Below are 26,924 nucleotides of genomic sequence, written 5' to 3' on the forward strand. Positions count from 1 at the left end.
TCGTGCTGGACGTGCAGACCGCGTGAGACGACGCTTCATCCAGTCCCAAACATGCTCAATGGGGGACAGATCCGGAGATCTTGCTGGTCAGGGTAGTTGACTTACACCTTCTAGAGCACGTTGGGTGGCACGGGATACATGCGGACGTGCATTGTCCTGTTGGAACAGCAAGTTCCCTTGCCGGTCTAGGAATGGTAGAACGATGGGTTCGATGACGGGTTGGATGTACCGTGCACTATTCAGTGTCCCCTCGACGATCACCAGTGGTGTACGGCCAGTGTAGGAGATCGCTCCCCACACCATGATGCCGGGTGTTGGCCCTGAGTGCCTCGGTTGTATGCAGTCCTGATTGTGGCGCTCACCTGCACGGCGCCAAACACGCATACGACCATCATTGGCACCAAGGCAGAAGCGACTCTCATCGCTGAAGACGACACGTCTCCATTCGTCCCTCCATTCACGCCTGTCGCGACACCACTGGAGGCGGGCTGCACGATGTTGGGGCGTGAGCGGAAGACGGCCTAACGGTGTGCGGGACCGTAGCCCAGCTTCATGGAGACGGTTGCGAATGGACCTCGCCGATACCCCAGGAGCAACAGTGTCCCTAATTTGCTGGGAAGTGGCGGTGCGGTCCCCTACGGCACTGCGTAGAATCCTACGGTCTTGGCGTGCATCCGTGCGTCGCTGCGGTCCGGTCTCAGGTCGACGGGCACGTGCACCTTCCGCCGACCAATGGCGACAACATCGATGTACTGTGGAGACCTCACGCCCCACGTGTTGAGCAATTCGGCGGTACGTCCACCCGGCCTCCCGCATGCCCACTATACGCCCTCGCTCAAAGTCCGTCAACTGCACATACGGTTCACGTCCACGCTGTCGCGGCATGCTACCAGTGTTAAAGACTACGATGGAGCTCCGTATGCCACGGCAAACTGGCTGACACTGACGGCGGCGGTGCACAAATGCTGCGCAGCTAGCGCCATTCGACGGCCAACACCGCGGTTCCTGGTGTGTCCGCTGTGCCGTGCGTGTGATCATTGCTTGTACAGCCCTCTCGCAGTGTCCGGAGCAAGTATGGTGGGTCTGACACACCGGTGTCAATGTGTTCTTTTTTCCATTTCCAGGAGTGTATATATATAGTATTGTTCCGTGGGGCCAAATTAAGGAGAAATCTCCATGGTCATGGAACGAGTCAAAACATGAAATTATAACACGATAGTAGAAACAGATAAAATGAAATGTAAAAAACATCTTCAGGCGACAAGTCGTAAGTTTAAATAAAGAAAATCAACAATGTAACACTGGAATTTGCTTAATTTTTTAGCTCTTCCAGGAGCTCCTCGACAGAATAGGCGTGAGCCGTGAGGAAACTCTTCAGTTTAGACTTAAAAGACTTTGGGCTACTGCTAAGATTTTTGAGTTCTTGTGGTAGCTTATTGAAAATGGATGCAGCATAATACTGCACTCCTTTCTGCACAAGAGTCAAGGAAGTGCATTCCACATACAGATTTGATTTCCGCCTAGTATTAACTGAGTGAAAGCTGCTAACTCTTGGGAATAGGCTAATATTGCTAACAACAAACGACATTAAAGAAAATATATACTGTGGGGGCAATGTCAGAATTCCCAGACTATTGAATAGGGGTCGACAAGAGGTTCTCGAACTTACACCACATATAGCTCGAACAGCCCGTTTTTGAGCCAAAAATACCCTTATTGAATCAGAAGAATTACCCCAAAAAATAATACCATACGACATAAGCGTATGAAAATATGCGAAGTACACTACTTTTCGTGTAGAACTGTCACTTACTTCAGATACTCTTCTAATGGTAAATAAAGCAGTATTTAGTTTCTGAACAAGATCCTGGACATGGGCTTTCCACAACAGCTTACTATCTATCCTAGGAACTTGAACTGTTCCGTCTCGCTTATAATATGCCCATTCTGTCTGATCAAAATATCGGTCCTTGTTTCCCCGTCTTAGAACAATCATCGCTTCTGCTCCATCTGTGGTGACCTCATCTTCGTTGGAAGGTTAATTGCTATGTAGTATTACCAAGATTTTGATGTAACCACACAGCGGGTATTGCAACGCTACGTGGTGGAATGCGGGCGCATGTGCCCGCCATAGACCATCAAACTAAGAAAGAAGCTAATAGAAATCAACTGTAGAGCTCAGTTTTAGAACCCTCCGATAGTGGACAACTCACCGATTTGCACATTTTAATACCAATTTTGTTCGAAGTTCCCCTAACTTTCAGTTGTATATTAACCCTTCAGCAAAAATACCGAGAGAAAAGACAACTTGCAACACACATCTTTTAAAATCTATAGATTTTTCTGCATTGTGTGTTCGTAGGAGATGCACTTGGAAACAGCTGAATAGTTTCATTGATTGTTTCTTTAACGCTTACGGCGAGCAGCGGTGTAGATCTCATTTCCAAGATCCAGTGAACCTGATGTAGCTTTTTTATCACTGCGCTGAGTCACAGCAGACGAATTGAGAAGTTTCATAAGAATAATCCACACCCCCATTTCCTGTTCCATTCTCGTCCCTAACCTTTTCGATGACCACAGTATTGTGAGTTAACGAGCACTGCGCTCTCATTTAAACATATGGCCGAAAGAGTGAGCCTATAGGAATTGTGAAACGAACCCTGTGGTCCAGGAGCGCATGCCACAAAGGGCGCAGATTCACCTCGAGATGGGGAAACTCACAGGCGTCTATTGTCTACTGAGGCCTAAGCGCTGTAGTGTGCGAGTGAGACAAAAGAGAACCTACGTCATAGCGAAACGCAGTATAAGCCGTTTGTGGCCAAATATCTACATCTACATCTACATTTATACGCCGCAAGCCACCCAACGGTGTGTGGCGGAGGGCACTTTACGTGCCACTGTCATTACCTCCCTTTCCTGTTCCAGTCGCGTATGGTTCGCGGGAAGAACGACTGTCTGAAAGCCTCTGTGCGCGCTCTAATCTCTCTAATTTTACATTCGTGATCTCCTCGGGAGGTATAAGTAGGGGGAAGCAATATATTCGATACCTCATCCAGAAACGCACCCTCTCGAAACCTGGCGAGCAAGCTACACCGCGAAGCAGAGCGCCTCTCTTGCAGAGTCCACCACTTGAGTTTGTTAAACATCTGCGTAACGCTATCACGGTTACCAAATAACCCTGTGACGAAACGCGCCGCTCTTCTTTGAATCTTCTCTATCTCCTCCGTCAACCCGATCTGGTACGGATCCCACACTGATGAGCAATACTCAAGTATAGGTCGAACGAGTGTTTTGTAAGCCACCTCCTTTGTTGATGGACTACATTTTCTAAGGACTCTCCCAATGAATCTCAACCTGGTACCCGCCTTACCAACAATTAATTTTATATGATCATTCCACTTCAAATCGTTCCGCACGCATACTCCCAGATATTTTACAGAAGTAACTGCTACCAGTGTTTGTTCCGCTATCATATAATCATACAATAAAGGATCCTTCTTTCTATGTATTCGCAATACATTACATTTGTCTATGTTAAGGGTCAGTTGCCACTCCCTGCACCAAGTGCCTATCCGCTGCAGATCTTCCTGCATTTCGCTACAATTTTCTAATGCTGCAACTTCTCTGTATACTACAGCATCATCCGCGAAAAGCCGCATGGAACTTCCGACACTATCTACTAGGTCATTTATATATATTGTGAAAAGCAATGGTCCCATAACACTCCCCTGTGGCACACCAGAGGTTACTTTAACGTCTGTAGACGTCTCTCCGTTGATAACAACATGCTGCGTTCTGTTTGCTAAAAACTCTTCAATCCAGCCACACAGCTGGTCTGCTATTCCGTAGGCTCTTACTTTGTTTATCAGGCGACAGTGCGGAACTGTATCGAACGCCTTCCGGAAGTCAAGAAAAATAGCATCTACCTGGGAGCCTGTATCTAATATTTTCTGGGTCTCATGTACAAATAAAGCGAGTTGGGTCTCACACGATCGCTGTTTCCGGAATCCATGTTGATTCCTACATAGTAGATTCTGAGTTTCCAAAAACGACATGATATTCGAGCAAAAAACATGTTCTAAAATTCTACAACAGATCGACGTCAGAGATATAGGTCTATAGTTTTGCGCATCTGCTCGACGACCCTTCTTGAAGACTGGGACTACCTGTGCTCTTTTCCAATCATTTGGAACCTTCCGTTCCTCTAGAGACTTGCGGTACACGGCTGTTAGAAGGGGGGCAAGTTCTTTCGCGTACTCTGTGTAGAATCGAATTGGTATCCCGTCAGGTCCAGTGGACTTTCCTCTGTTGAGTGATTCCAGTTGCTTTTCTATTCCTTGGACATTTATTTCGATGTCAGCCATTTTTTCGTTTGTGCGAGGATTTAGAGAAGGAACTGCAGTGCGGTCTTCCTCTGTGAAACAGCTTTGGAAAAAGGTGTTTAGTATTTCAGCTTTACGCTTGTCATCCTCTGTTTCAATGCCATCATCATCCCGGAGTGTCTGGATATGCTGTTTCGAGCCACTTACTGATTTAACGTAAGACCAGAACTTCCTAGGATTTTCTGTCAAGTCGGTACATAGAATTTTACTTTCGAATTCACCGAACGCTTCACGCATAGCCCTCCTTACGCTAACTTTGACATCGTTTAGCTTCTGTTTGTCTGAGAGGTTTTGGCTGCGTTTAAACTTGCAGTGAAGCTCTCTTTGCTTTCGCAGTAGCTTCCTAACTTTGTTGTTGTACCACGGTGGGTTTCTCCCGTCCCTCACAGTTTTACTCGGCACGTACCTGTCTAAAACGCATTTTACGATTGCCTTGAACTTTTTCCATAAACACTCAACATTGTCAGTGTCGGAACAGAAATTTTCGTTTTGATCTGTTAGGTAGTCTGAAATCTGCCTTCTATTACTCTTGCTAAACAGATAAACCTTCCGCCCTTTTTTTATATTCCTATTAACTTCCAAATTCAGGGATGCTGCAACGGCCTTATGATCACTGATTCCCTGTTCTGCACTTACAGAGTCGAAAAGTTCGGGTCTGTTTGTTACCAGTAGGTCCAAGATGTTATCTCCACGAGTCGGTTCTCTGTTTAATTGCTCGAGGTAATTTTCGGATAGTGCACTCAGTATAATGTCACTCGATGCTCTGTCCCTACCACCCGTCCTAAACATCTGAGTGTCCCAGTCTATATCTGGTAAATTGAAATCTCCACCTAAGACTATAACATGCTGAGAAAATTTATGTGAAATGTATTCCAAATTTTCTCTCAGTTGTTCTGCCACTAATGCTGCTGAGTCGGGGGGTCGGTAAAAGGAGCCAATTATTAACCTAGCTCGGTTGTTGAGTGTAACCTCCACCCATAATAATTCACAGGAACTATCCACTTCTACTTCACTACAGGATAAACTACTACTAACAGCGACGAACACTCCACCACCGGTTGCATGCAATCTATCCTTTCTAAACACCGTCTGTACCTTTGTAAAAATTTCGGCAGAATTTATCTCTGGCTTCAGCCAGCTTTCTGTACCTATAACGATTTCAGCTTCAGTGCTTTCTATCAGCGCTTGAAGTTCCGGTACTTTACCAACGCAGCTTCGACAGTTTACAACTACAATACCGATTGCTGCTTGGTCCCCGCATGTTCTGACTTTGCCCCGCACCCGTTGAGGCTGTTGCCCTTTCTGTACTTGCCCGAGGCCATCTAACCTAAAAAACCGCCCAGCCCACGCCACACAACCCCTGCTACCCGTGTAGCCGCTTGTGGACCTAAGATCGGCCATAAAGGAAAACATTTATGAAAACAAATTCGTTAGTAGTGCACGGAATGAAGTTACAGTAATTTTCATAATAATGGTAGATTGAACTTGAATTTAGTTCCATATAGTGTAGCTAGTCATCTGAATACCTTAATTCATCTGCCATCGTTCATAAATTTTCATGGTGTTCCCAATAATACTTGAATATTGATCATGTCTATAATAGATTATTATTTACTGTTAAAGTGATATTAACACATAACAAAAACCTGAATGTTAAAATCTGAACGCTTTGGCCGATCTTATCGATCGATATTTTAATACAGAAGCACATCATCAAAATGACAAACATCGTAAATATTAACTCTGTAACTTTATTTGTTTAAAAGTTATAGTAAATTTAAGTTATCAGTATTTTCAGTTAAGCATCAGATCATTTCCTCCACACAAAACACATTGAACGATGACAGCATGACACCTTATTGAATCATTAAGTAATAGAATATTTGTTGGAAAGTTTGAAAAGGAACTAAAAAATGTTGTAATTTAATCTCAAAGATACAAGAAGAAAATTTGTTCGACTGTCATACCAGAGGAATACTCTAAAAAACATTTTTATCATTGAGAGACAAAGGACTAATTACGAGATTCTTTTATTACTTCTAGTATTAACTACCCTTTTTTGTTCTTATAGGCTGGCGTAAAGACGTACTGTAAAGTTTCATGTCTATGCGTGTGTTAAATGAAGGAGTTAAATGATGAAAAATGTGTTTTATAATTTCTGTCAAGATCAAGCCTAAATCCCATACCAATGTAGTACAAATTATTCTGCTAATTCGAGAAGGCGAATTTTAGATGGAGGCGACGATCTTTACGACGGCGCTGCTCAACAATAGAGGTACGTGATTGTGCTCACTACTTTCCTTTGGTGGCCGCTAAGATTAATTTCGATGTGTTTTTTGCCGAGACATTCAGAACGTGCAATCTTCCTTTTCGTATAAAAATAGGAGTCCGATTGAAAAAGAAATATTCTTAAATTTAAATAATTGCAATTCTTTTACCCAGGCCACGGGGAATAGTAGAAAGTACGTGCCTCTACCCTGATTGTACGTTCGCAATCTCCGAGTGTGTTACGACGTAATTATTTTTCACAAAAAAAATTAAGCTAGATCTTTCTCATCAGATCGCAACCACTCGTACGCGAATGTACGTACCCTCTGAATGTGTCTAGTCAGTCGTGCGCATTGTTCTAAAGCTTTTATGTTAATATTCTGTGGATTGCATCTCCGCAATTAATTTTTGTTTATGCCGCAAATCGCACTTCACGCGAAGTATTTATTACGATAGTTTCAGGCTCCATTTAATGTGAAAAAATTCCGAAGTACGGCTGACTAAGCAAACCGCTACAGTAATTTCATATCTCTACAACTACAATAATAAAAAACAATAACAAAAAACAAAAGCAATAACAGAGAGGGTACGTTACAAGTTTAGTGCATAGTAGTTACTTTTTTCCTTATTTATTTATCAGAAACCACATTGGTTCAATGCTACTGGCCGTGACATTGAAAGCTAAGAAGGAAATTGTATGGTTTTGTGTAAAAGAATTTAACGTTTATTAAGTAAGGGATATTACTGTTACTTAATTTAGAAGGTGAAAGTGGTCAAGCTTCGATTATTTAAATATGTTAAAATGTAAAATAATGTAGATTAGGCTGTAGCCAATCAGATGGATGGCTTCAGGAAAGGGAACTGCCCTGGTCAATTGAGCGAGAATATTCGGTGCGCGGGAAACGCGGCCGCCGACGGGCAGAGGGACAGTGCTGGTGCAGACGCGAAAGCGGACAATTCGGCTGGAGACACCGAAGGGTACAGTCCGCATTGATACGCGAAAGCGGACAGTGGGTCTTTAGGCAGCTAGGAAGTTAAGGGACTTAGAAAATTTCGCGTTGTGTGGTATCGTGGGACTTAGTCTCTGAGCGGTGAGCAGCCGCGCTCCTGGTGTAAAGTCTAACTTTTCACGTAGGCAACTTTTATTTCGCGATGTGATTGTGAATGATCGGACTGTGTCAAGTGGACATGAGCTCGGGTGTAGCAGTAACTCTAAATACGACCACTTTCACTATTAGTTTGCTTTCTGAACAAACATTATTCTAACCAAATCGCAACTGTGTGGCCTACATCATTTATGAGTCGTTAATTTAGTTCCCGATATTATTATTACTGTTATAATATGTTATGTTAACTTTGTGTTTCGCAAACTTGCCATCAGCCAGACAATTTAACCAAAGGGTCACAAGTGTCTAATCTAGGGCGTGTAATGCGACACGTGCGGTCCAATCCCTATAAGAGTTTGAGCCAAGACATTTCGACGAAGAGGAACCGCATGTGAGCCCGAACACCTATGGGATGTTATCTCGCAGTACTTGTGCTTTCAGCCTTCTCTCGGATTTAAAAGGAGGTGGTTCCTACAGATATGTCTATCAGATATTCTATGTCTTAACATTTCTGTATGATTTCATTAGAAGGAAAATTATTCTGAAATGTGTTGCGCCGTTGCGTGCTTCTTAATGTGAGACAGGCCGAGTGAGGATGAAATCTACTTCACATTCTCACTTAGTGTCCGCACTGTGTGTAAGTGAATTCCCTTCTAAATGCGCTTCAGGGCGGAATCTCTGCAACACATATCTGTTTGATGATTGTCGGAGAAACGAGAACGTGAAGCTCTCTCTCCGTTGCGCACGTGAATGACGAAAGCGAGTCGTTTAATTAGGAGCAATTTTTTCAGTAGATCAATCAGGGCGGAACCACCACTTAAAAAGAAGTACAGTTTCCTCATAAGCACGGTGCTTTTTGAAATTGGTAGATAAAGAATAAAACACTTCCCCAGTTACACTTACGCCTGACACCAAATCAGAGGGGTTAACACGACCGAAATACTACTGAGCATGTACTTTCCATACAAGCTTCATTTAGCGCTTTCCAGTCGGTTTATGTTCTTGTACCATTCGGAATCCACTTATAAAAATTAAGGTCCTGCTGACTTGGTTCTGCAACGCGTGTCTCACATGTTACACCACGACTTGCAAAATCTGTGAAAATATTGGAGCAGATCCAGCGTCCGTCAGCGACTTAACTGCTGTCGTTAACAAGACGTTAGTACGCAGCGGTTATCTGAGATGTGAGACAAGTTGTAGAGCTGTGTAGCCGTCTGTAACATCAGTGGATGGCATCAAATCAGCTGCTGAAATTGTTCGACAACGCTGGAACTGCCCTTGGCGCAATACGCCGTGCTAAAACAGTACAATAGTATTTCATCTTCCCTGGACCCTTTCGAAGAATAAGCCGCAGAGTGTCTTCACTATCAACCAATGTCTTTTCTCTTTCCCTCGTGTCCTCCTACGTGGAACCTGTGATCAGTTGCTATTAAATGGAACAAATTTTTGTCTGCAAGTACCTCAGAAATTTATTTAAGTTCATTCATGCGCTGGGTCATTCATCTGCTATACATGTGTTAGTAGGCACTTGATAAATAAAACATTCTGGGCACTACTAGGCGTCTTCTCGCAGTGAGGGAGTGTACTTGGAGGGAAACTGCGTCGTAAACTAAGGACTCAACAGAAGTAGCAATTCGCCAAAGTTCTAGCAACATCAAGACGTGGAACCCCAACTGTAGCTGGCTAGACATTTATACATATTCACCGAGAGGTGTCGTGAAGTCGGCCATATTGGCTCTCAATACTCATTCACACACTCTCATTCTGTGTATAATTCTAACGCACAATAGCTCAAAAAATCAATTACGTACACAGCACTATTCATCGAAGATTTTCTCGTACATCACCCGTCACTTCCATAATTAGAATTTGTAATCAAATAGCCGAGCGGAGTAGCCACGCGGTTTGAGGCGTGTTGTCACGGATTGCGCGATCCCTCCCGTTGGATGTTCGAGTCCTCCCTCGGGCATGGGTGTGTGTGTTGTTCTTAGCATGAGTCAGTTTAAGTTAGTTTAAGTAGTGCGTAAGTCTAGGAATCGATGACCTCAGTTTGGTCCGTTAGGAATTAACACACATTTGAACATTTTTTTAAATCAGACAGTATCCTAAAGGTGGAACCCATTCCTCTAGATTTTTCTCACTCTGTACCGCCAATGCAGCCGCATAGCTAAGGTACAAGTAAATAGGGTTGCTGGATATATCAGTCCTTGTGTAGTAGTCGCTCCAAGGTACGATTCAAATCTAGCGACATATGCTGTTTGACTGTCAGCCATAAATAAGCTCTCACACGCCTTGTTCGGATTTTAACACTTGAAAATGACACGCCCCTTAAACCCAATGCTGCTCTCATAGTGCTTAAGTGTACCATCCTGGAACGTAAAATTCTGTGCACTTGTCAAGGTACTGCACAATGCTTTTCATTGTAGATACCCCTTGCAGTTGGAGATCGTCTAGCAAGTGGTCCAACATGGAACATCCAAAAAATTTGAAAACGTCTAACTCGAATGGATACATCTTTATAAAGTGAACACTTTTGTGTCCATTCTTCAGTGAAGTAATTCTGAATTTCGGACTTTGGATTTATGCCCATTTTCAGAATTACACCCAAGAACGCTTTCATAACTTCTTTAAAAACTTTCCAGACCGATATCTGTTTCAGTGGTTCATTTTCTCTTAGTTTGAACCTTGGCACATTCATTTGTATTTTCGTTTCATTATTTATCAGTGTAAGTAGGCTGTTTAGGTTTTTTTATTGGTAACGCCACATAGTGCTCTGTATGAAAATCACTGGCTGTACTGTGTGCAGTCTGTGGCCAGTTTGCATTGTTGTCTGCCGTTGTAGTGTTGGGCAGCTGGATGTGAACAGCTCGTAGCGTTGCGCAGTTGGAGGTGAGCCGCCAGCAGTGGTAGATGTGGGGAGAGAGATGGCGGAATTTTGAGAGCGGACCCTCTGGACGTGTGTCCATCAGAAAGAGTAAATTTGTAATATTGGATATCATGTACTGATATATATATTATGACTTTTGAACACTATTAAGGTAAATACATTGTTTGTTCTCTATCAAAATCTTTCATTTGCTAACCATACCTATCAGTAGTAAGTGCCTTCAGTAGTTTGAATCTTTTATTTAGCTGGCAGTAGTGGCGCTCGCTGTATTGCAGTAGTTCGGGTGACGAAGATTTTTGTGAGGTAAGTGATTTGTGAAAGGTATAGGTTAATGTTAGTCAGGGCCATTCTTTTGTAGGGATTATTGAAAGTCAGATTGCGTTGCGCTAAAAGAAATGTTGTGTGTCAGTTTAGTGTTGATCAGAATAAGTAAAGAGCGAAATGTCTGAGTACGTTCAATTAATGTAAGAGGTTAATCAGCACAGTAATTCATTAATTTTTCTAAGGGGACGTTCCATCAGTTCTTGCGTAAAAAATAAGGTAAGAAGATGCAGTACCTCATTACGACACTGAAGGGAAGGTTTAAACTATTTGCAACATAAAAACTGGTTTTTCCGAAGTCCGATTGATTTCCGTATTTTCGTCATCAGTCGGAAGCAGGCTGGTCGGCAGTCACTATTACCTTTAGATTCAGCGTTTTCGTCTCTATAACTTTATGTATTTTCACCTTCACTATTACCGTTTTGTAAACTACAAATACTGTTTTCACCGCTCAAATCACTCATATGACTCACACTTTCATCCAATATCTCCAGTACTGCTTTGAGATTATTAAGCGAAATCGTCATTTTTGTTGTTCTAGTTTCGAACGTCGCCTTCGGAGTAAACTAGGAACATGGAAGCAAACAATAGCGATATGCGTTCCGAAAAATGCGTTTATAAGGGTTGCCGACTTATTTCGGAACGCTTTAGTACAAGAAATGTGACGATGGGAGCCCCGACATACGAGTTACAGTAGTGTTGGGCGACGCCTGAATTACGACTCTATTACAATATTTACGCGTTCGGGGCTGCCTCGCCGGTCGAGCACTAAGGTACAGTCTGTTCTTTCTGATCATTCTCTACAGTTACTTTTTGATTACCTGAAAAAAAAAGCAGAACTCTGAATCGTAGTTTCCGAACCCCACCAGCTGGCACGTCATAATCACAGCCAACTAACACGCAACACGTATAAGAAAAATGGGAGCGATACAACACTGTTGCAAGAGCTAGCTTGTCTCGCCACATGGCAGCAGAATTAGAGCCTGTTAAATAGAGCCCTCTTTTGTCGCTGTGATTCCCGCTCGCAGACGTCACGAAGACTGTAAACAACTGGCGGACGGCGCTCCAGTTTATTAAACGATTCCCGGGTCCCGTTAAGAGAAAAATAAACGAGCAGGGAGACACAAAGTGGTTAATACGGAGAGATAGCGGAACTCGGGGAGCGGCCGGCGTGTAATTTTTAAAGTAAACGGAATTAGCTGCCCCCCCTCCCCTCCCCCCTTCTTCCACGTTTCCATTCGGCGAGTCCCGAGGGACAACTTTGGACGCTAACAACCCATTTAAGAGACACGGAGACGGACCCGCAGCCCGGGGAGAAGCCGTGGCGGCTAATAACAAAGTGCGGTGACACGCCAGCGGCAGCACCGGCGCCGAGGCGACGAGGGCGGCGGCACGCAAACGCACTCACGCACGCACGCACGCGGGCGCGCGGGTTCCCAGCGCGCAGGCAGCCGCCGGTGCGTGCACGAAGCGTCGTGGCGTGGCGTGGCCTGCCCGCTTTATTAATTACGCCAGATAGCGCAGCAGGTCCGGCCAGTTCACGGGAAATCCGTAACGCTCCCGCAGCATTCCCAATCCTCGCCTCCCCCCTCCGCTCGTCGTGCACTCGCGACATAAAAAAAAAATGGAGAAAAACGCAGAGAGAGGGAAAGAGGAAGAGAAGGGGTGGAGGACAAAATCTGTAATAAAAAGATTAGTGCGCGTTCGCAGGCGGTAATTTCCACGGCAGGTGCAATTTTTTGTGTTGATAAAAGACGCGGCGCTCGTTGTGGGAGGCTGGGACCGGCGAGGCTCAGCTCACGGATGCTGCGCCGCCGCCGCCTCGGGATCGGCTTCGCAATTAGTCAAGCGGCCGCCGTAAATAACCGTAATCTGCGCTCCGCGCCTCTCCGGCGTGGGATCCCTCTGCGGCCGACACGTGGTCCTCCCACCCACCTGCGGGACCCCGTCCTGAGAACGAGCGCCTCGCTTTCTGCAGAACCGTGTTGGCTCGTTTACACGGTGCATCCGGACTTGAACCTTGCAGGTACTGATCGGGGCTGTGTGTTGACGAACTGGATGCCAGTAACTCTCGGTCTGCAGGACATATTATACAGCACTTGTATAGAAACTAGTCCTCTACTTCTAAAGGAAAGAACGCTTTTAAACAAAAAAACATGACCTATACAAGGTGTGGTGTCACCGCCAGACACCGCACTTGCTAGGTGGTAGCCTTTAAATCGGCCGCGGTCCGTTAGCATACATCGGACCCGCGTGTCGCCACTATCAGTGATTGCAGACCGAGCGCCGCCACACGGCAGGTCTAGTCTTGAGAGACTCCCTATCACTCGGCCCAGTTGTACAGCCGACTTTGCTAGCGATGGTTCACTGTCTACATACGCTCTCATTTGCCGAGACGACAGTTTAGCGTAGCCTTCAGCTACGTCATTTGCTACGAACTAGCAAGGCGCCATATTCAGTTACTATTCTGAACAGATAGTATTGTGAATCATGTACCGTCAAGAGCGACGTTCTTCATTAATGGATTAAAGTTAAGTATCAAACTAACTACGTCCGCTTTCTGAATTCTTATTCCTTGTCATGTTCGACACCTCACGTCAGTATAGTTCTTCCCTCCTCACGCCAGCCTGCGTGAGCTAAAACGCGTACATTTCGGCCTCCACTAGTAACACGGTGTTGGCTCTTCAGCCAACACAACACAAGGAATCTAATTACCCCTGTTAGTCATGGACGAAAAAAAAAATTTTGGATTAGTCTTTGTCAGAACGTGCAGAATCTTATGTGAGGCCAATAAGACGTCAAATTTAATCTAAATGTGCTATGCCATTGTTTACATAATAAAAAATAAATTACGTAAGTCAGTACAATTATTATATAGATGCAATAAATCACTTTAATGGGGGCCAAATGAACAATTAAAGTCAATATAACTCCAGTAAACCTGCAAAAGTGAAAACAAATTATTGTAGGGGCCTACATAGACATTGCGCATCTGCTAGATGCCCACGAAATACGTAATTTTGTTCTGAAGCTGACAGACAATGAGAAAATAGATGCAGTTTTCAAGCAGTAATCGCGGGCAGCAGCAGCTGGTAATATACGTAATTTTATGGTAGCTAATTTTACAACACAAAAAATAAAACATGTACTCCCTCCGACAGAAGTTATAAACAAGCATTAAAATAAAATTACAATGAGCAGCAAAATGTCTCAGAAGAATTTTGAAAGAAAATTATTAATTTGGCGGGTTTTCAAGACTGTCAACAAGACGAAATAATGGAAAGAATATTTACTGGAACTAAACAAAATTGAGATATTGTGACAGTATTTTAAATAGTTAATTTAACTGCAGTCGTCTTTAATTTTGGCCGGCCGCGGTGGCCGTGCGGTTCTGGCGCTGCAGTCCGCTGCGCGACCGCTACGGTCGCAGGTCCGAATCCTGCCTCGGGCATGGGTGTGTGTGATGTCCTTAGGTTAGTTAGGTTTAAGTAGTTCTAAGTTCTAGGGGACTTATGACCTAAGATGTTGAGTCCCATAGTGCTCAGAGCCATTTGAACCATTTTTTGTCTTTAATTTTGAAATGAGAGAGAGAGCATAATAATTTTCTTTAAATGTCTTAACTGTTGCTGCAGGCAGTGCGATGACGTCAGCGGAGGTCCGCGTGGACGATGTGTGAAGTGAATCCTGGTTCGTGGCGAGAAAATAATGATGGATCCTCCTGTTTCATTAATATTCCAGTTACGGCGGTGGTCCACGTCTCCGTTGTAGTCGAATCAGCTGGCAGCACTGGCGCGATAATAATAGTTCCAGTGTGTGCGTTGTCGTTACGCGCGCGACGGTTTATTATTAAAAGTTTATTAATCACGCGGCGCGGGTAGGTGGGAATTATGCAATGTCTTTAGTATTTAACATATATATCCGGTTAATGCCAGTACTTCGCACAGTTCGTTCACCGTGTTGCCACAGGAAAACAGTCACATGTGTTTATCACTATAACAGTCCTGGATATGTTCTTCTAACCTTTTACAATTATCAGCAATCTTATTACTAACTCCTACTAGTTTTTCCTGCATTTCAACTTTAGAAGCCTCTATTTTATCACTTAATTCTCGACTGGTTTCATTAAGATGTTCCTGTAACCTGTCTGTCGATTTTGTTAGCTCCCCTTTAAGTTCCTCTTTTAATCTATCCGTAGATTCTTCGTTAGACTGTTTTAATCTAGCAATAGATTCTTCGTTAGACTGTTTTAATCTAGCAATAGATTCTTCGTTAGACTGTTTTAATTCCTCTTTTAATCTAGCATTAGATTCTTCGTTAGATTGTTTCAATTTAGCGATCGCCCTAAAAAGGCATCTCATGCTCCTATCGGACATAGATTGCTCTTCGTCTGACATTTCACTTCCCGACATTATTGTAAGATATTAACTAGTTACGCACGCAGACTTGTAATCAACAATCCTGTAAAAGCACACTCCCTACGTACAACACTCTACTTCCAACTTGAAACAAACTCACCGGACACTAATATGGTAGTTTGTAGTTCTCGGTGATCAGTGTGCTGCTATGGGCTGCAGATGTAACAGCCGTCGATGCAGCCGCTGAGATGCTGCGACCTCGCTTCCGCAACCGGCAGGACGCTGAGTCGAACACCGGAGACGTCACTGACTGCAACCACGCCCGGCACCACCGTAGACAGGCGAAGCCCTCAGCAACACCTCTAATACCAGCCGGAGGAACGCCCCGCAGCTGACGTACTGGGCCTGTTAGTTTAGGGAGAAAAAGGGTTGTCGGGGTTTGCAGCGTTCAGCTGCTGCCCAACAGATGCGCCTTCTCGTGGAATAACTGCGTGACCGTACTGCTTGGCTGCGCTCCGTCAGATGCCCACACCCGCGAAGTCGCCGCTGGCTGGTGAAGGCGCCACGAAACTCGCGTTGACTTCCGAAGGACTCTTGATGTTTTGTTTCGTACCTGTGTGCCTTAGTTGCACACAAGTCCTGTTTATAAGGTCGCCACGGTGTAGTGTAACGACGTAACTTTCTTATAGATGATTTTCTTTCGACATATGACCATGTGCAGACTTCGTCACCTACGTCAGTTACAACCTACTCCAAAATTATTTATATTGTTTTTAAATTGTCTGAGAATGGCTCTTGAACGAAACTGTAAAACATCATTTGAGTCGTATGCACAGAATTTCGTCACTCGGGCCAGTTGGTTTGCGTGAACTTTTTCAATTTTTAGATGTCGTTTGTTTCTCCTCAGAAATTATATTGACACACGATATTAGAATCACATATTGAATAAACTTTTTGAGATTCAAAGTTGCGATGAACGCTGTCAAAATTCAATAATCTTTTCAAATATATTATTAATCAATTCACATAATTCTTCACAAATAAATCCTCAGCACACGTGTTTCAACTTTAGTAGCATCCACTATTTTATTGTCTTCCTACATACAGACGTGAACCTGAGCCTTGACAAGATAGGACTGACATTTTTAATAAGATTAAGCTCTCTATGACGTCATTGTTGTACAAAACATTACAAAAAAATTCATTTTCAATTTTTAGAAGCACGACGCAACAACCCGGTTCCAGGATCTTCTGTTGCTCTTTGGCTGTCGACCCGCGACGTATAGTGGCCAGCAATTTTCTCTCTGGTCGCGGCAGCGAAGATGCTGTCTCCGTTCGTTGCGCCGCCCTCTCCGTACATGAAACATAAAAAAATACAAAACTTTAGGCAATTCACAACCATTACACAATATTAAAAAATACATAAACAAAACTAAATTAAACTTATATTCACCTGCAAACTGGGCTGACACTGGTGGATGAGTGACGCTTCAATTTCGTCCCACTCCAACGTCTATATGTCCATATCTTTTCACCTCCATTTTCTCCCCTTACTCTGTTTCATGTTCCCCTTTTTTATCTCCTTATGTATGTAACATTTTATTCTTGTTTTAGTTGTTGTGTCTCTTGGCTGAAGAGCGGCGGATTGTGCCACTGACAGGGGAATGAAATCACAATAAAGAAAAAAAAATAAAAATCACTTCCGATCCAGTCTTGACACCCTCGTCTAAATCCCTGTCATGGCGTGACAGCAACGTATCTTTTTCAACAATATCCGCTCACTTCCCGCCAACAAGAACCTCTTCCTGCACACCCTTGCCACCTACTGCGTGGATGCCTTCCTCCTCAATGAAACCTTCCTCCAACCCCACCACACCGTCCTCACTTCGCCCTATCTCCTCCACCGCTCCGATAATACCCTCCCAATTGCGTGTGGCGGAGTTGCCATTGGTCACCACCGCCAGATCCCCATTCGGCTCCAACCTCTCCTTACCGACCCCACCAAACACCTGATCCTTATTCTCTTCTTGCCCGGCCTTACCGTTACCTGCGCCACCATCTATGTCCGCCCCAACGCCCCTATTCCCTTCGACTTCCTCTCCCACATCGACCGTACCTTCTCCTCCTACGTGGTCGCCACTGACCTCAACATCCATAGTCGTTCTGCTGCCCAGTTACGGCAGTGGCATCAGTTCCTCTCCTCCCTTCAAGACGACCTCATCCCCATCCCCCAGCAATCCGTCCCGAATCCAACTCCACTCCTGATGTTATCCTCTCCTCCCCCAAGCTCCTTGGCCGCATAACCGTGGATGTCCTGGAGCCTATTGGTAGTGACCATCTCCCTGTCCTCCTCACCGTTTCAGACGGTCGTCGCCCCTGCCCCAACCCAGGTAATGACCCTCCCCCTAAGTACATCCATGACTATTCCCGTGACAACTGGAATGCCTACCGGGATACCCTCTCCACCCAGGTCGATAGCCACCCTTTCACCTACCACCACCCTGATGATGTCACCAATGCCACCTCCTTTCTCCAGCAGACCATGTCTGAGGCCATGGAGGTTCACGTCCCTACTGTCGCCGTCTACCCCCACTGTCCTACCTTACCCCCACAGGCCATCCTCCCCCTCCGTGAATCCCGCCGTCTCTACCGTGCCTTCCTCCGCACGTGTGACCCGGACACACTACGACGCCACCGGCAACTCCAGTGACACATTCGTAATTTGCTCACGGCTAAGAAACGCCGGGACTGGCGACATACATGCACCCATTTAAATGCTACCCTACCTATCAACTCGTCCAAGTTCTGGTCAGCCTTCCATCGCCTTACCGGAACTAAACCCTCCCCCTACTATCCTCTTCTCCATGCTGATCACCCCTTCCCTGACACCCTTAGTAAGGCCAATCACTTTGCCTCCTACCTCTCCGATGTATTTTCCATCCCCGATGATCCCCATTTCGATTACTCCCTCTTCCTGGATGTCTGCGATCGAACTGACACCTCCGTCCCTCCCCTCGCTCCTGGTTTCCAGTACTTGGACAACATTGCACACACGGAACTCAATGCCCCTATCACTACACAGAATCTCATTGCTACACTCCGCACAAAACGCAACACTGCTCCTGGTCACGATCGTGTCACCTACCGTCACCTTCGTGAAGCTCCTGTCTCTTTCCTCTCCACCCTGGCCAGGCTCTACAATGTTGTCCTGTCCACCGGTTGCTACCCTGACCCATGGAAAACCTCCCGTATCCTAATGTTCCTTAAACCTGGCAAACCGCCGTCCGCTGTCTCCTCCTACCGTCCCATCAGCCTTACCTTGGTCTTCAGCAAAGTCCTGGAATCTATCCTCACCCGACGCATCCACCAGCATCTCTGCCAGCACCGCCTCCTTCCCGTTACCCAGTGTGGCTTTCGGCCGTCCTTCTCTTCCGACGACCTTCTCCTTCACCTCACTCATCTCCTTTCCGAACAGCTTAATTCCCGTCGCTCCGCAATCTTCCTCTCCCTGGACCGCAAACATGCTTATGACCGTGTATGGAATTCCGGTCTCCTCTTCAAGCTCCAAACCTTCGCCCTTCCCATTAACTACGTCCGTCTGATCGACTCCTTTCTCTCCCACCGTCCTTCCTATGTCACCATCCATAACACAGATTCCTACACATTTTTCCCCTCCGCCGGTGTGCCCATGGATCCGTCCTCTCCCCCCTTCTGTACCTTTTGTACAGTTGCCTCCCGTCCACCTTCTCCAGTTTGCCGATGACACTGCCTTCCTTGCCCTTGCCCCCACCCTGCAGCGCTCCCAACACTTTCTCCAATCCCATTTTGACCGGTTCACTGCTTGGTGCTACCAGTGGTTGCTCAAGGTCAATCCCTCCAAAACCCAGGTGATCATTGTAGCCAAAACCACCCCTTCCATCCGCCTCCTTGATTTCTATCTCACCATCTGTGGCCGTCCTATCGCCCTCACTCCCACCCTTAAGTACCTTGGCATCACCCTCGACTGTCGCCTCTCCTGGACTCCCCATCTCCGGACAATCCAAGCCAAGGCACACTCCCGACTTCGTCTCCTCAAGCTCCTCTCCAGCCGTACGTGGGCTCTGGACCCCTCCACCATCTTCCACACCTATAAATCCCTCATCCGCCCTATCCTTTGTTACGCCCATCTGGCTTGGATCTTCGCCCCCCCCCCTACCTTTTATAAATCCCTCAAAATCCTTGAACGACATGCTCTCCACCTCACCTATCACATCCGTCTCCCCTCCCCCACGCGGATCCTGTACGATCTCGTCCCCTTCCCCCACCTCCTCCTTTTCCTTGAGAGGATACGGATCCTGTACACCTCCCGCAAACTCGATCCTCCTTACCCGCTAGTCTCCCCAATTCTCTCCCAACCTCGCCCGCTGCCGTGCCTGTGTTCCCACGTCCCACCCGGTATCCATCTCTCCACCCTCCTTTCCCTCTCCCAAGGTGGCTTCTGTCAGCTCCCCCTCCCTGATGATGTACTTATCCCTCTCCATCTACCCCTCCTATCAACTTTGATCCTGCCCCCCCCCACTTCCGGTGTCCTTTCCTTTAGGCACCCTCCCTCCGTTCCCTTCCCTTCCTTTCTCTTTACTTTTCCCCTGTCCCATCCCTCCACCCCTCTTCCCCCGGGCTCCCCCGCCCCCTTCCTCCCTCCCACTATCTCCCCTGCCCATGGCATCTCAGCTCTCCCCTCTCGCTGTCCCACTCCCCTTCCTCCTCCTCCACTCTTGGCAGGTCCCTGGACTCGCACACGCACAGTGAACATTCGCGCGCCGGAGATCATCGCCATCAGTGTCTCGTGTGCGTGCCTTCGTTTGTGTTTAGTGTTTATTCGCCGTCACGCCACCACTGTTCACGTGTACCGTCGCCATCATCCCTGTTATGTGCGCCGTGTCAACTAGTGTTAGTGATGTTTCTCGTCCAGCGTGAGCGGCTCCATGTTTTTTGTTTTTTAGTGTCTACATTTTTTTGCCCGCCGTTTTGATTGTATTCTCTGTGCTACCTAATGTATTACTTGTTGTAAAACTCAAGGCTGAAGAGCGGCGTACTCTGCTGCTGACAGCCCGCCTTGTGTGAGGTGATCAAAATCACAATCAAGAAAAAAAAAATCACTTCCGATGCAAAGGCTTTTCTAATGAAAGTGTCTTCCTGTTCAGGGTTTTTTACTTCTGATGAAGGTATATTTATATGTACCGAAATCTTGGTCAAGAATTTTAATAAAATTTTTATCCTGCAACTGTTTTTGGCTGTCATCCTTTATCGTGTAGAATTTCAACAGTTGCAGTTGCAGCCATGTTTAAAATCTTGAAATAGAATTTATCCTTTTGTAAAATTTTCAACAAAAATTATCTCCTGTTATTCGCTATTGTAGCATCATATTCTGAGATACCTCGAAGTGAAAGACCATCTCCGTATCAGCCACCGTCGATTCCATGTGAAAACCAACTCTCACTTTTCTCACATCTCATACTGGTAGGTCTGCACTAAGACAATCGGGTAGAGTCAATATTTCTTGATTTCCGAAACATATTTGACTCAGTACCACATCTACGCTTGTTATCACAGTCTTCAGGGGTATCAAGCCAAATTTGTGTGTATGGACTGAGGACTTGGTGGGGAGGGCACTGGAAGTTATCTTGGGTCGAGAGTCATGACCAGTTGTAGAAGTAACTTTGGGTGACGCCCTGCGAAGTGTGTGAGGACCCTTGCTGTTCATATGTATGTCAATGATCTTGCGCGCAATATTAATAGCAACGTCAGATTTCTGGTAGCTGATGCATTTACTATAACGAAGTACTGTTTGAAAGAAGCCGCACAAATATTCAGCCAAATCCTGATAAGATATCAGACTCGTGCAAAGATAGGCGACTTGATGTAAATATTCAGAAATGTAAAACTGTGCACATCACAAAACTTCCTTGATTATAGTATCAGTGAGTCACAGATGGAATAGGTCAACTCATGCAAGTGCCTGGGTGTAACAGTTTGTAGGATACGAAATGAAATCATCACATAGGCTCACTCGTTCGTAAAGCAAGTTTATTGGCATAATAATGAGGGAACGGAATCAGCCTACAAAGGATGTTGGTGACAAATTACTCGTGCGACTCATCCTAGAGTAACGCTCAAGTGTGTGTAACACATAGCAAATAGGACTAACAAGGGACGTTGAATTGTCATATGTTTGTTCAATCCGTCGGAGTGTGTCTCAGACATCCTGAAGAAACTGAAATGTCAGACTCCTGAAGATGGACGTAAACTATCCAGAGAAAGCTTAGTTACAGTTCCTGTCAGTACATGTATTATTGCAATTTATTGATTTGGTTCCTTAGTTTGTAGCATTTGAAAATGGGATAACGTAGTCACGAAACACGTTGTGCCAAAAATATCAAAAATTTGGCGTGGCATTTACAGTATCAAAACAAGCTCAAAAAATGGTTCACATGGCTCTAAACACTATGGGACTTAACATCTGAGGTTATCAGTCCCCTAGACATAGAACTACGTAAACCTGACTAACCTAAGGACACCACACACATCCATGCCCGAGACAGGATTCGAACATGCGACCGTAGCAGCTGCGTGGTTCCGGACTTAAGCGCCAAGAACCGCTCGGCCACAGAGACCGGCTCAAAGAAAGCACTGGCATTGAATCCTCAACGTTAACAAACATTGAACCTATGACTACCAGTCGATAACTAATAGAAAACGTATATACATATTAAGAAAAATGCAATTGCTCTTAACCCAGTCAATAAACACCCGGCCGGGCATACATCATTGTCCAGATGACAGATTCGGCTCACTGCAATCACCTTTTAATAGAGTTTACAGAAGGTCTGTAAGCGTATTCCACTGCCTCTGAACAGGTTAGGTTCCTAGGGCTCTTAATAGATACTTTCGTTTTGCATTCAAGCCAAACTGAGCCGATACCGGCCGAAGGTAACGTGCCGATGGCGTAATGAGATGATGATTTCAGTTTCTCGCTAGGTCGAGGCACGTGGCACATTTCATTTCATTCACTTCATATTTGGAAAGTTGCTGCGTGCTTTAAAAAGTAGGTCGTACAATTTGCAATCTTACGTGTTACAGAACATTGTTCCATATTTCTAACAAAATGTCTTTTGAGTAGTAAGACAATAATGAGCTAATACAGGTATAAAATAAATATGATCTGAGAAAAAGAAAACAGAAACAATTTGTTTGTTTAAGAAGTAGCTAACAGATCATAGGGGATGTTTATAATAGAAGAATGTGTCCCACAACTTGGCTGTTCCAGTTGGGAGGGCATCGGAGCAACTTCAAGCTGGTCCCAGATGGAATAGCAATTTGCTTAGATTAAGTACACTTTGTGCTGAATTACGTTATTTACAACTTTTCATTTTATATAATAAATTAGTATACATATCTCAGATCAGTTGTGCTGTTATAGTGCAGTTTCTAGTAATGCCTTACGGAAAATGTTCTGTTATGGGAAATTTAAAGCTTAGATGGAATTTGACAGTACTGGAAATGACATGACATTGCTCTTCCAGTGGGTAGGGAGCCTCGGAATTTCGTTGAGCCTCGCCTCCCCAGGAAGTTTTAGCTCGGGCTATTTCTGTAATGTAAGCGTTACGAAATTAAACTTAGCAATTATTTACATGTTTCTTATCTACAGTTACAATTCATATACGATTTCTATCGTTGGTTAATGTTCTATATATACTTATATTTTCTCGTTCTATCATTTACTGTTGCATCGTTCTGTATATCCCTGTTGTCTTGGTCTGAGTTTGTTGAGGCATCCGAGGTCAGTGGTTATGTTGTTGTCAGAATCGTCCTATACTCCGTCTCACGTATGGTCGTTCCAGTCTGTATAATGTGTGGAATGCTTGTGAAATTTTGTCTCTGATGGTGTTTAGCTCTAAACAATCATCTGGCTCTCTTATCCTTTGTCGTACGTCATTATCGTGCTGTTATGGTCGTGTGTGTCTAAACATGTCGCAATGTTATGTGATGTGTTACGCTGTGGCGATTTCTCCACATGTGCATATGTCTGCATATGTCTGTTTTGATTAAGCCCCTGTAACTGGGCTAACCATACCCGAGACTGGGGAAAGTGGTGCATGCATCATGGGCCCCAAGCAGATCTTCCTTCTGATGTAAGTCGACATGCAACGATCCAGCAGGGTGCCAGATGGATCCGTCAGACCACGCTTGCAACTTGGTTTCAAAGATCATCCGACCTCAGTCCTCTGGAATTTTCTATTTGAGTTCACCACTGTTGTGCACATAGTTCCGTGCAGTCAGCGCGTACACAACTTTCCCACTAGCGCACGTCCCGCTAAGCACAACAGCGCAGGTGCAGCGCTCGTCCGTCTCCGCACTAAGAGATGGCGCTGCCATAGAGACGGACCAGATTCTGCTTCCGCCGATCAGCGTATTAATACAGGGTGTTTCTAAAATGACCGGTATATTTGAAACGGCAATAAAAACTAAACGAGCAGCGATAGAAATACAGCGTTTGTTGCAATATGCTTGGGACAACAGTACTTTTTCAGGCAGACAAACTTTCGAAATTACAGTAGTTACAATTTTCAACAACAGATGGCGCTGCGGTCTGGGAAACTCTATAGTACGATATTTTCCACATATCCACCATGCGTAGCAATAATATGGCGTAGTCTCTGAATGAAATTATCCGAAACCTTTGACAACGTGTCTGGCGGAATGGCTTCACATGCAGATGAGATGTACTGCTTCAGCTGTTCAATTGTTTCTGGATTCTGGCGGTACACCTGGTCTTTCAAGTGTCCCCACAGAAAGAAGTCACAGGGGTTCATGTCTGGCGAATAGGGAGGCCAATCCACGCCGCCTCCTGTATGTTTCGGATAGCCCAAAGCAATCACACGATCATCGAAATATTCATTCAGGAAATTAAAGACGTCGGCCGTGCGATGTGGCCGGGCACTATCTTGCATAAACCACGAGGTGTTCGCAGTGTCGTCTAAAGCAGTTTGTACCGCCACAAATTCACGAAGAATGTCCAGATAGCGTGATGCAGTAATCGTTTCGGATCTGAAAAATGGGCCAATGATTCCTTTGGAAGAAATGGCGGCCCAGACCAGTACTTTTTGAGGATGCAGGGACGATGGGACTGCAACATGGGGCTTTTCGGTTCCCCATATGCGCCAGTTCTGTTTATTGACGAAGCCGCCCAGGTAAAAATAAGCTTCGTCAGTAAACCAAATGCTGGCCACATGCATATCGCCGTCATCAATCCTGTGCACTATATCGTTAGCGAATGTCTCTCGTGCAGCAATGGTAGCGGCGCTGAGGGGTTGCCGCGTTTGAATTTTGTATGGATAGAGGTGTAAACTCTGGCGCATGAGACGATACGTGGACGTTGGCGTCATTTGGACCGCAGTTGCAACACGGCGAACGGAAACCCGAGGCCGCTGTTGGATCACCTGCTGCACTAGCTGCGCGTTGCCCTCTGTGGTTGCCATACGCGGTCGCCCTACCTTTCCAGCACGTTCATCCGTCACGTTCCCAGTCCGCTGAAATTTTTCAAACAGATCCTTTATTGTATCGCTTTTCGGTCCTTTGGTTACATTAAACCTCCGTTGAAAACTTCGTCTTGTTGCAACAACACTGTGTTCTAGGCGGTGGAATTCCAACACCAGAAAAATCCTCTGTTCTAAGGAATAAACCATGTTGTCTACAGCACACTTGCACGTTGTGAACAGCACACGCTTACAGCAGAAAGGCGACGTACAGAATGGCGCACCCACAGACTGCGTTGTCTTCTATATCTTTCACATCACTTGCAGCGCCATCTGTTGTTGAAAATTGTAACTACTGTAATTTCGAAAGTTTGTCCGCCTGAAAATGTACTGTTGTCCCAAGCATATTGCAACAAACGGTGTATTTCTATCGCTGCTCGTTTAGTTTTTATTGCCGTTTCAAATATACCGGTCATTTTTGAAACACCCTGTATGTAACGCCGCCAATGAGATTGCTGCTAACGTACAACATTTTCTCCTCGTGGATCACACTCGCGCAGTGATACATGAATGCGTGAGGTATTATAACGAGCGTACAGTCCTCCGAGTAGTCGGTCTGCATCAGTCTGTACCAGTCTGTATTAGTCTGTACCAGTCTGTAACGAGTCTTACATTGTCTGTACCAGTCTATAGTCAAGTTTCAGTCTGCGCCTAATAAGATTACCATATTCCTGTACTTAGCCATGAAGATAAATGTGTAGACACTTTTTTCAAGTATCAGAGATATATGTGAGAATAAGATTAACGTACCAATAAAAAAAGCAACTTCAGATTTTCAATTGTAAAAAGCATCCAGAACCAAGTTAAGTAATTTTTATGCTTGTTACTATTTTTAATAAATGCGTGTGAAAATTAATCAAGTTCTGTTTAAAGGTGGTCACCGTCAATCTGTTACTCTAAGCGTGCAAGTGGCGTTTCTATCGTCTGACCTAACGGCAGAAGATAATCACGCCACGATAAGACCACGAGACATATTGCTGACACTCGCCTACTTCGTTGGAGCGACAAGTCAAATAATGGTGTGTGTACTGAAGGTCTTACAGTATGCACACCACAGTGAGTTACCATACTTTGTTCTATCGTCAATTTATCATCCAGTGTACGTGGCACATTAAAGCCATTTGCCGGCTGTGTTAAGTCGTATCTTGTCTCCTCGCTGATAACTCGACAGGGTAGACCACGCTCGGAGGGACGCGTCGCCTGAAGCGGACCCCAGAGAGCCCCTCATTAGTTGCGGCTAGCGTGTATAAGTCTCCGACGGCACGCACAGGGTGCGAAAGAGTCTTTCGGCGGGTGCTCGGAACAGCTAGGTGACGTGACATAATTGGACCGTCACAGTAAGTAGTGGCAATACAACAATTAAAATACGCGACTTATTTTTTCATAAAACTAATGTTAGTGTAACAGTCACGTCAGTTCTCTTCTAAAATTCGACAATAGCCACCGCCGTCAGCATTAGCGTTTTTTTTCCGCTCTGAGGAGCAGAGTAGGCTGTTCGAGATCTCGCCCATTAAAGAGTCGCAGTTCTTTTCAGCCAAATGTTCCAGAAGGCTGGGAGTGGGGCAGAGGGAATGTCTGGTAGCTGACTTCCCTTTGCGATATAAGCCTGACAACGACGGGAAATCTCTCGAAAACTTTAGTCGAAACCTGGGGTTTGGAACTATTTTCATCTATTTCTAGGTCATGAAAACAACTGTCCCAAATACATATTAAAATTTAATGTATTGTTGCGTACGTGCTATTCCGTTGCTTCTTCGAGATTTTAGTTGCATTTCTAACGAAGACAATGGTGATTATTCTTCAAAATTAGAATTTTCATTGGAAAACAACGAAATAATTGCAGCGAGAACTCTTTATACAACATGTTTTTGACAGCGTTGCTGTAGCACTTATTATTCTTCAGTTATTTAAATAACTGATTCTGTTGACCATGCTGAACTAATGCATAAGCAACAGTGTTATGCCATAAGGGCAAACGCTTACTGATTTCATATCTCAGAAATACGAAGCAAAAAGCAGTCCTTTGTTAT

The sequence above is a fragment of the Schistocerca cancellata genome, chromosome 8 (genome assembly GCF_023864275.1).
Source record: "Schistocerca cancellata isolate TAMUIC-IGC-003103 chromosome 8, iqSchCanc2.1, whole genome shotgun sequence".
In the NCBI taxonomy this organism is placed as follows: domain Eukaryota; kingdom Metazoa; phylum Arthropoda; class Insecta; order Orthoptera; family Acrididae; genus Schistocerca; species Schistocerca cancellata.